General features: G+C 39.2%; 1 protein-coding gene across 2 annotated transcripts in view; it reads left to right on the top strand.

Moving 5' to 3' along the window:
- Positions 1-725: 725 nt before the first annotated feature.
- Positions 726-10,422, top strand: part of MAPK10 (mitogen-activated protein kinase 10) — a 562,186-nt gene continuing 552,489 nt past the window's right edge. For both annotated transcript variants that reach the window (XM_064368902.1, XM_064368904.1), the window contains exon 1: positions 726-1,056. The gene's annotated coding sequence lies outside the window, so the exon portion shown is untranslated. The remainder of the gene's footprint in view (positions 1,057-10,422) is intronic.

Raw genomic sequence — 10,422 nt, 5'->3', positions numbered from 1 at the left:
CCGCTGGTCCGGAGACCGGGTCCTGCTACTGGAGCGCCGGGCGAGGGCTGCGGGGACACGGCGTCGGGGCGGGCCGCCGGCAGCCGCCGCAGGCGCCGAGAGCCACCACCTCTTCTCCCCCAAGCGGCTGCGGGCGTGGGCTGAAGGAGCTGGAGAAGGAGCCTGGGGAGGGGGAGAAGAGGAGCAGCATCTCCTCCTCCTCCTCCTCGCCTCGGAAACGCCCCTTCAGCGGCGATCCCTGCCAACTGCCTGACCCCTGAGCGCTCAACGCACCCCCCGCCGCCCTACTGTGCTCAACGCCCCTCCAAGAGCTTCGCCAAAACCTTCTGGTGCGGGCGGCTCAACTCCTGCAGGCGACTCTGAGCGCTGCCGAGGAGGACCGGGGAGCTACAGAGCGCGGCTCGTCAGCACCACGGTCTCTGGGGGCCGTGAGCATAGTGTGTCACCCTCGCCTCAGCGCGGCCACCGGAGCTACTGGCACCACTCCGGCTCCACCTCGGGCAGCCGCGCCGGCTCCGCCCCCGGGTCCTGTCACTCAACCCTTCCCCGGCTCTGGGAGGACCGCAGATCTCCGACCCCGAGCTCCCCTCGATCTCATTGGCCCGCCTGGCCTCCAGCTCCGCCTCCTCCCTACGGACGAGGTCGCCTGGGAGACCAGCGCCCCGGTTGCCATGACAACCGGTGCCTTGGGCCTGGCTTTTAGCGTTCTTCGGACTAGCCAGACGCTCAGGTTGGTGACTGAGCGGCAAAGTTCCTAGCGCCTGCAGTGAGAACTCCAACTTTTAGGTCAAGTTGAAAATGCAGCCGACGGCCCCCACACTTCTAACTTCAGAAACGAACTTTATGACCCGGGGAGTGAAGGGGACAGTGAAAAGTGCATAAGTGCTGGCTCCTCCCTTACTCTTCCCTGCCTCGCAGCCTTGTTTCTATATTCTCACCGGGCGCTTTGGCCTTTGAAAAGATGAGGAGAAGCGGGGAGAGGAAGAGCACGGCTTTGCCAGCTCCCTGCAGCAGTATAGCAACTTAGAAATGGCGGAGTCAACGAAAAGAAGCCTGGTGAGTTTTCCCACGGTTGTAAAGCGATCTTCAAAGGTGTGGTGACAGCACAATGCTAAAGGCCCTAGGGAAAACTTGAATTCTCATGTTTTTGAAAAAAAAAGTTTGTAAATACTTGCCTTGTTATTTTCTCTATGAGACTAAATCCCGAAGTTTGAATATTTAAGGAAAATGTTTAAGTTAACATAATTGATAACTTCCCATTTTTCTATATGCACTGAAACTTGGCCAAGGTATATCCAGGCAGCTATACCCCTTCTTGCTGCAAGCTGAAAGATTTGAGTTTCAGTAGTTAATAAGAGAGTCTTGCTGAATTCATGAGCAAATAGTATCCTGTGATTTGAGTTTTGAAAGTTTTGGTTTATTCTCAGAGGTATAAGGTAAGCTGGTCCACTCTGGAAAGGGAACCTGAGGTAAATTTAGTCTGAGACCCTTAATGTTGAGCCCTAGGTAAATATGAATTTCATAGCTGGTTCCAAAGTGGAGAGAACTGAGGCTTATTTGGCTTCCCTAAGAAAGTCAAAGCTGCAATCCTAGGTTCCCTAGCCCCTGAGGCTGCCATACATGTATGATGAATGAGGAAATTAATAGTAATGATTTATCTTTGGCGAGCACTTGAGTTTTCATTATATCATTTACCAAGTGAATAATTGTGATAGATATCTTCAGTCAAATATACCTTGCAAGTACGTATTGAATGTGATTACTCACAGGGCTAAACACAACGGAAAATGCACAGCAGAATTTTAAGATAAGTCCCTGCCCTCAAAGAGCTAACCAGGACTAGCACTCTTGAAAGAATTTGAGAACAATGATAGCTAAAATGTACAGCCAAACTTTGAGTAGGTAGCAGATAAGAGAAAGTCTGCTATGTAAAATGGGCTGGATTCCTCAGTTTATGGAAGAGGGGAATTTACACTGGGCTTTGATGAATGCAGCAAAGATGAGGAAAGTCAGTTGAGGAAAACAACAAAAACTGAAGAGCAGCAGCAGGGTTGAGTGGTGAAAGTAAATAACAGGCCAGGCTCCTTGGACTGGAGACGGAAGTGAATGATGGGAGCCCTTTTCTCAATTCTCCCCCCCATTTTTAATTGTTCTGGTTCTTCTATCAGGGAGGTGGGAAAGGTAGGTTGGGAAGAACAAAAGCTTTCACGGAACATCTGCCTGTTTGCCTCTGAAAGAAAGTTTATGTATTTATTGGAAAGAAGAGCAATATCCTTAATTAATGGCTGCAATAGCTTGTGGATTTACATCAGAAAGAAGGTATAGCAAGTATACTGTTGTAAATTTCCACAAAGGTAGACAAACCACGGTGTTATTAGCTTTTTTCTTCTTTTCTTTTCCTTTTTTTTTTTTTTTTTTTTTTTTTTTTTGCATTAAGGCCATTTCAGGTGGTTGCCCTCAAGGCATTTTCATCAGTAATCCCTCTGTTTTGGTTAAGCTGAAAGGCTGGTTTTAAAATACAACCTGATAAAAAGCATACAAAAGGGAAATATATAGGTTAAATTCCTTTTGGATATAATGTAAAAATCAAAATAATAACAAATGGAACCCAGCACTACATTACAAATGATATGCCAAAATTAAGAAAATTACTTCATGTATATAGTATGGCAATTGTGCAATAATAGAAAGTTTTATCATATGCCTGATTATATTAATAAGTCAAAGGAGGAAAACATTATAAGGATCTCAATTGATGCTGAGAAGGATTCTGTAAAATCAGCATCATTCCCAATAAAAATTAGAATTCAAAATAATTTAAATATATATACACGTTATACTGAAAGCAGCAACTTCCTTTATAACATAACATTGTAATTATTCCTATTGAAGTCAAGTACAAGGCAAGAACACTCATCATCACATGGGAACAATAGAAATGATAGCCAATGCAATGAGATATGAAATAGAAATTAAGAAATTAACTATAAATAACTTAGGATTGTCATTTGTTTGCAAATAATAAGAAAACTCCAAAGAATCAACTGAAAAACTTTTAGAAGCAATAAAAGATAAATTAAGACAACTAGTTATAAAATTAACATACGAGGGGTGGGGCACAGTGGCTTATGCCTGTAATTCCAACGCTTTGGGGGCTGAAGTGGACAGGTCACTTCAGCCCAGGAGTTCAATACCAGTCTGGGCAACATGGTGAAACCCTTTCTTTGTAAACAATAAAAAAATTAACCAAACATGGTGGGATGCACCTGTAGTCCAGCTACTCTAAAGGCTGAGGTGGGAGGATTGTTCGAGGCCAGGAGGTTTAGGCTGACGTGAGCCATGATCATACCATTGCACTACAGCCTGGGCAACAGAGTGAGACCCTGTCTCAAAAATAACAATAATAATTTCAAAAATTAACATACAAAAATCAAGAGCTTTCTCATGTATTATAATCACCAATTTGAAAATATAATATAAAAATCCTGCTTACAGTAGCCACAAAAACTTAAGTAGCTAAAAATAAACACTAAAAGAAATTTATAAAACTGGCTGGGCATGGTGGCTTGTGCCTGTAATCCGAGCACCTTAGGAGGCTGAGGCAGGAGGAATGTTTGAGTCCTGAAATTCAAGATCAAGATCAACCCGGGCAATATAGCAAGATCCCATCTGTATTTAAAAACTAAATAAATAAATAATGTAAAATATAAACAAAAGTTAAAAGACTTACTTTAAAAATGTTATGATTTATAGTGGACTATGATTGTGCCTATGAATAGCCACTGCATGCTAGCCTGGGCAACACAGCAGGATCCCTTCTCTAAAAAAAATTCTAGACTCATGACAGACTTAAGAGAAATAACAATGTTTGAAATAAAAAAGAGATATACTTTAAAATTAAATACCAAGATTCAAACAAGGTACAAGGAAGACATATATCTGTATAATTCTTTTTTTTTTTTTTGAGACAGGGTCACCAGGCTGGAATGCAGTAGTGCAATCACAGCTCACTGCAGCCTCAACCTCCTATGCTCAAGCTATCCTACTGCCAAAGCCTCCCAAGTAGCTGGGACTACAAGTGTACACCACCATGACCAGCTAATTTTTAAAAAAAAATTTGTAGAGAGGGGTCTCACTATGTTGCCCAGATTAGTCTCAAACTCCTGGGCTTAAGCAATCCTCCTTCCTTGGCCTCCCAAACTGCTGGGATTGCAGGTGTGAGCCATGACACCCGACCAATCCAGTATAATTATAATCAACTGTCCAATAGAATACTTTTGGGAATTTGATAAAATAATTAAAAAATTCGTTTGGAAGAGTACCATTCAAAAATAAGCAAGAAGAGTCTTAAGAAGAAAGTAAATGAGGGGGAGTTACATAAAAATGTTAAAATAAATTATAAATTAGAATGATTAGCAGCAGAATCAAGCAGTTAACTAGGTACAGGTAAAGGGGAGGGAGGATGATATATATCATTCAGTGTACAGTGTTGAGAAACCTAGTTATTTCTTGTGTATCTTTTCAGACACACACACCTAAATATCCTTTTCCGAAGGATATTACTCATCTAATATGTTGATTTTTTTAACTTCATAATATCTATTTTATTTCTATTATCAGATGCTTTAGATGAGCCTAGTTCTTTTGAAAGGCTGTATAGTATTTTGTTGCTTATATGTAGAATAATTTATTTAACTCTTTGCTTTTCAATGGGCATATAGGTTATTCCCAAGCCTTTGCTATTCCTTACAAATTGAAATACATCTCTTTGTGTCTGATCCTGGCTTACATGTAGTGTACATCTGTAGGTTTAGCTTCTATAAGTAAAATTGCTAGATTAAAAGAGTAAATACATTTTACTTTTTTTTTTTGAGATGGAGTTTCACTCTTGTCATCCAGGCTGGAGTGCAATGGTGCAATCTTGGCTTACTGAAACCTCTGCCTCCCGGGTTCAAGCCATTCTTCTACCTCAGCCTCCTAAGTAGCTGGGATTACAGGTGCACACCACCACACCTGGCTAATTTTTATATTTTAGTAGAGATGGGGTTTCACCATGCCGGCCAGGCTGGTCTCCAATCCTGACCTCAGGTGATCCACCCACCTTGGCCTTCCAAAGTGCTGGGATTACAGGCATGAGCCACCACACCGGGCCACATTTTACATTTTGATAGACAAAACCAAGCTGCCTTCCAGATAAGTGGCACAAGTTACAATCATCCTAACAAAGATGGAAAGTTTGATAGCATACTATGTTCTCCCACATCCTCAACAGTACAGCATTATCAAACTGTTTTTATCTTTTCCAGTCTAATAATTATAAAGTGGTATCTCATTAAAATATAATTTTCATTTCTATTTGAGAATATTTTTCTATGCTTTCAAGCCATTCTTTTTTGCTATTACCAAAAAATATTCTCCCATGTTTTCTTCTAAAACTTTTATGGCTTTGTTTTTCACATTTTATTCTTTCATCCATATGGAATTTATTTTGGTGGTAGCAGCAGCGACCCAGTTGTTCCCACATCTTTACCTGATAATTCAGCTTTACCCCCACAGAAAGCTGAATTTGTGTATCATATTTAATTTCTGTGTCATATACAAATTCCTTTGTGATCTAGGGCCTACTTCTCAGTTCTCTTCTGTTTAATAACATTTAGATTTCCATATAAAATCTGAGTCATAACATACTAGAAGGAGATATGAGTGAATTCATTTAGAACCTTTGAGTCTTATTTCTATACATGATAAAAACCAAAAACTTAAAAGAATTTGTACATTTTACTACAGAAAATATAATAAGTTTCTGTAATAGAAAGATCATAAGTTAGTTTATTCCATTTGGAAGTACAATTTCAATGTCTTTCACAATTTATGTTTATATCCTTTAATTTATTCTACTTCAGAATCTTTAGCCTATATATATTTATATACATGACCAGAGATGTGATGAAGGATATTCATTGCCTTATTGTTGATAGTTATAAAATCAAAACCAAAATTAATGTCCATACTAACAGAATGATTAAACTCTGGTAAACCAATATATATGATCTAGCAACAGAATCAAGTTACCATATAGTATGATCTGATTTCTGTTTAAAAATACCTATATCTATAAATACATATGGAGATATTTTTCTGTTAACGTTTGAGGATTATAATTATATTATAATATTTGAGGATTATGCAGAAAATGTTGCATTTTTGAAAATAAAAAGATCTTTAAAACAAGCATATGTTATTTTTGTTATAAAAGATCCACATCAATTATTGCTACTACTACTAAGGAAATTAGAAAGCTGGTCATATCAAATATTGGGCTCCAAGTGGCATATGGGCCTTGGGTTGTTCATCACTTAGGGACTGTAGTCATGACACACTCTAAATCAGGAATATTTTATGTTGGACCCATGAACAACCACATAATGGACCCCCAAGAGTTTATTCCAAGTATGTGTGATTGTGCTTTTTTTCCTAGGGAAAATATCCATACTTTTTTTCTCCTTTTAAAAGATGGGGTCTTGCTATGTTGCTCAGACTGGAGTGCAGTGGCTATTCACAGGCACAATCATACTGCACTGTGGCCTCAAACTCCTGGGTTCAAGTGAATCTACGGCCTCAGCCTACCAAGTAGCTGGGACTAGAGGCAGGCATTGCCACGCCCAGCTTCATCTATAATTTTTTGACAAATTCACAAAGGGATCTATATCTTTCCAAAGTGTTAAGAGCTTGTGTTTTAAATGCCAATGATTTTTAAATGCCATCTTTTACCTCAAAGGCTAAAATGAATTCTAGGCTAATCTAAATCTGTAAATAGCAATGTTTTCCCAGCTGGCTTCTTGTGTTCATCTCAATGTGAAATATTTGTATTCTGGCTTGTACCAACTATGTTAGTGTTTTTCCCCACTTTAAGCCCAAAAGCATATTATCCTTTCTTGCTTCCAAAGTAAGAGCCGTGATGGGAGTGTTGCCCAGGTGAAGCAGAAGCAAGATAAGTAATCCACCAAAACATGAGCAGGTAATTGGAGCACAAACTCTGACAGTGCTTAAGGAAGACTCTGTGAGTCAATACTAACACTTCCAAGTGAACCAAGAACTAGCTAGGGGAAAAAATGGAGTGATAGAAACCAGATAGGACTACAATTACCTTCAGGTCCATTGAATACACAAGTTTTTTTTTTTTTTTTTTTTTTTTTTGAGACGGAGTTTCGCTCTTGTTACCCAGGCTGGAGTGCAATGGCGCGATCTCGGCTCACCGCAACCTCCGCCTCCTGGGTTCAGGCAATTCTCTTGCCTCAGCCTCCTGAGTAGCTGGATTACAGGCACGTGCCACCATGCCCAGCTAATTTTTTGTATTTTTAGTAGAGACGGGGTTTCACCATGTTGACCAGGATGGTCTCGATCTCTTAACCTCGTGATCCACCGCCTCGGCCTCCCAAAGTGCTGGGATTACAGGCGTGAGCCACCGCGCCCGGCCCACAAGTTATTTTCTTTTGGTAGTAGCTGAACACTTTTTAAAATTTGAGAATTCCCCTAGGATGTGGAGTCACATGACAGAAATGACCAAGATAACTAAACACTGGGACACAGCACATTGAAAAGAACACAGCAGTTGCACTCAGAAAACCTAAGTACAAGTGTTGGCAAGCCACCTAACTTCTTTGAGTATCTTTGTCATTTAGCGAAGGAAATAAAGTGAAGAAAATAAGTATAGTGAATGCGTTTCACACATGATAGCCTGTAATGTTTTTGCAGTATTCAGCAGGAGCAAATACAATATGTGCATGAAAACTGTAAGCTTTAGACCACTATTTTTAAAAGCCAAACAACAAAAACTACAGGTTTTTGGAATTATTGAATGTTTTAGGCTTGAGATAAATTTTGGAAATAATTTTTTCATTCTGAAAGGAAATTTTGGAAAATATTTACAGGTACCAGAATTCGCTACATCTATGAAATATTAAAACAGAAAAATGTAATTGTGGTGGTCCTGTGACTTCCACTTTTCTTTGCAAACAAACTTCCTTTTGATATTTAGCTCATTTCCAGTTTTCCCCCACTGGTCCCAAACTGACCAGGGCTAGTTAGTTACTCTTATTAGAGCTGGCTACACCATAAAAGCAACCATATATATATATATATACACACACACACTTTAAGTTCTAGGGTACATGTGCAGAATGTGCAGGTTTGTTACATAGGTATACATGTACCTTGGTGGTTTGCTGCATCCATCACCCCATCATCTACATTAGGTATTTCTTTTAATGTTTTAATGCTATCCCTCCCCTAACCCTCCCTCCCACTGACAGGCCCCAGTGTGTGATGTTCCCCTCCCTGTGTCCATGTGTTCTCATTATTCAACACCCACCAATTCTTACTTGTCAGGTGCTTCAAGGCTCTACCTGAACCAAAACATTTCCCTCACCTAAATTTCTTGGCTACAAATTCTCACTTTTAGTCATTAATGAGTTAAACTACAAAGGTGTTATCTTTAGAAGGTCATAGTTAAAATTCGCTTTATCTTCTAGCTTTCTCTCTTCACACCCTAATGTGGATTGGTTTATCAGATTAGTTAGTTGTCATGTTAAACCCTGAGGGAGAGAGATACTGGAGCTGCAAATTCTGATTAACGAAGGGGAAATAGGAAAGAGGGGAAGCCAGTTTCGTGATGAGTAGAAGAAAGAAAGAGAGGAATTTGTTGGGGGAAGAGGTATGTGGTATGAGGGTGGCCCTCAGGGCTGATGATACCAAGGGAGGGGATCAAGGAAGTATATGTAGTACTAAAGGGGTGTGGCACTGAAGTCAAACTGCCTAATTCACAATTTTTACTAGGGTTGGTCCTGTCTCTGACTCATTTCTACTACTTGTCCTGGCAGGTTATGTAACTGCCTATTCAGTTTGGTTGAAGGGAGTATGGCAAATAAGGGAGTTGAAGCGAGTGTGGCATAACCCTCCTGTTTTTTTGAAACTTAGCCATGTTAGAACATATACTAAGTAATTTAAGATGAATATGCTCTAATCTTGACCTATAGGGATTTGCCTTAGGGATCTTGATTTGTAAAAGTGTTCCCAGAAATGAAGACCAAGACAGAAGTTAAGCTTTCTACTTCATCTTCTGTCTTAAAGAGTGTGATTTCATATTGTCTGATGGGAGTGAGCTGCTGGGCAAGAAAATTGATTATTAAAGGCTTTGTTAGGTGGAATTAGAGCATTTAATTTAAACAGGTATCACTTGAAAAGAATTTTTTTTAAGTTGATTGTCTTGATTTTTATATCTCCCCCATAATGTCTAGCAGAAAACTTAGGAGGAAAATTGTCATATCTACAGAGACTAGTTATTAGTTTACGGCCAAACGCAGACTTATGATATTCAAATTAAAAGGGGAACCTACCACATTCAACAATGTGAAGAGAGGAAATTTGTCTTAGAGAGCTACAACAATTAGAATGAGTAGTTCTTCAGCTATTCTAAAAAGTTAAAGCACAGAACTATAAAATATTATACGTGTATAATGTAAGCATTATATTTTCACTAAAAACCTATCATTCACTAAAAACCTATGCATTCATTAGCCAATCTTTTGATGCTGGGCCAAGGCCTTCTGACCATGGATCTGCTATTGGGAGTTCTAGACTGTCTTATTTACATAAACACTTTCCAAAATGCAAAACCTATAATTTTTTCTTTTAGTTTTTGTTAAAGAGAAAATATAGCTTGAGGACACTTGTGAAACAATATGAGTTTACAATGCTTCTATTAAATATATTTGTGTAATATATTCCAGTTTTCTCGCCCATAATAATTTGGGCAGAATTAGTGAAATTATGTCTTTCCATAGCATTCAATTTCATTTTTTAAAAATGAAGAGAGACTAATACTGCATACAGAATCTTGGAGTATGGAGAGGAAAAAAAAAGACTTTTTTTTTACCCCTCTAATGATATGGTTACTACAGTAAGCCATTAATATGAACCCAAAGAAGAATAAACTCTACTGCATTCTTTTGCTTCATTGTTTGAATGATCTTCCTTTGTCTTTTTTTTTTTTTTTTTTTTTTTTTTTTAAGATGGGGTTTCACCATGTTGGTCAGGTTGGTCTTGAACTCCCGACCTCAGGTGATCCGCCCACCTTGATCTCCAAAGTGTTTGCATTACAGGCGTGAGCCACCACGCCCAGCCATGATCTTCCTTTCTCTGGTCCAGTTCTCTTAATGGGAAAGTCTTCTCAATAGCAGCTTGAATTGGATTAAAAGTTGGATAAAAGTGTTAGATAAAAGTCCTGGATTGGATATTGTTGAGCTACTATCTTGGACTTTTAATCCAAGATTTGTATTGGATAAAAGTCTTCTCAATAGCAGCTTCAAGCTTCTCTTCACCAATAGCAATGTAAATTGGATGAAGAGTTAAAGTATTTGTTAA

Source organism: Aotus nancymaae, unplaced genomic scaffold (genome assembly GCF_030222135.1).
Source record: "Aotus nancymaae isolate 86718 unplaced genomic scaffold, 86718_ANA_hifiasm-v0.15.2.pri h1tg000006l, whole genome shotgun sequence".
In the NCBI taxonomy this organism is placed as follows: Eukaryota; Metazoa; Chordata; class Mammalia; order Primates; family Aotidae; genus Aotus; species Aotus nancymaae.
This window is presented reverse-complemented; position numbering and strand designations above follow the sequence as displayed.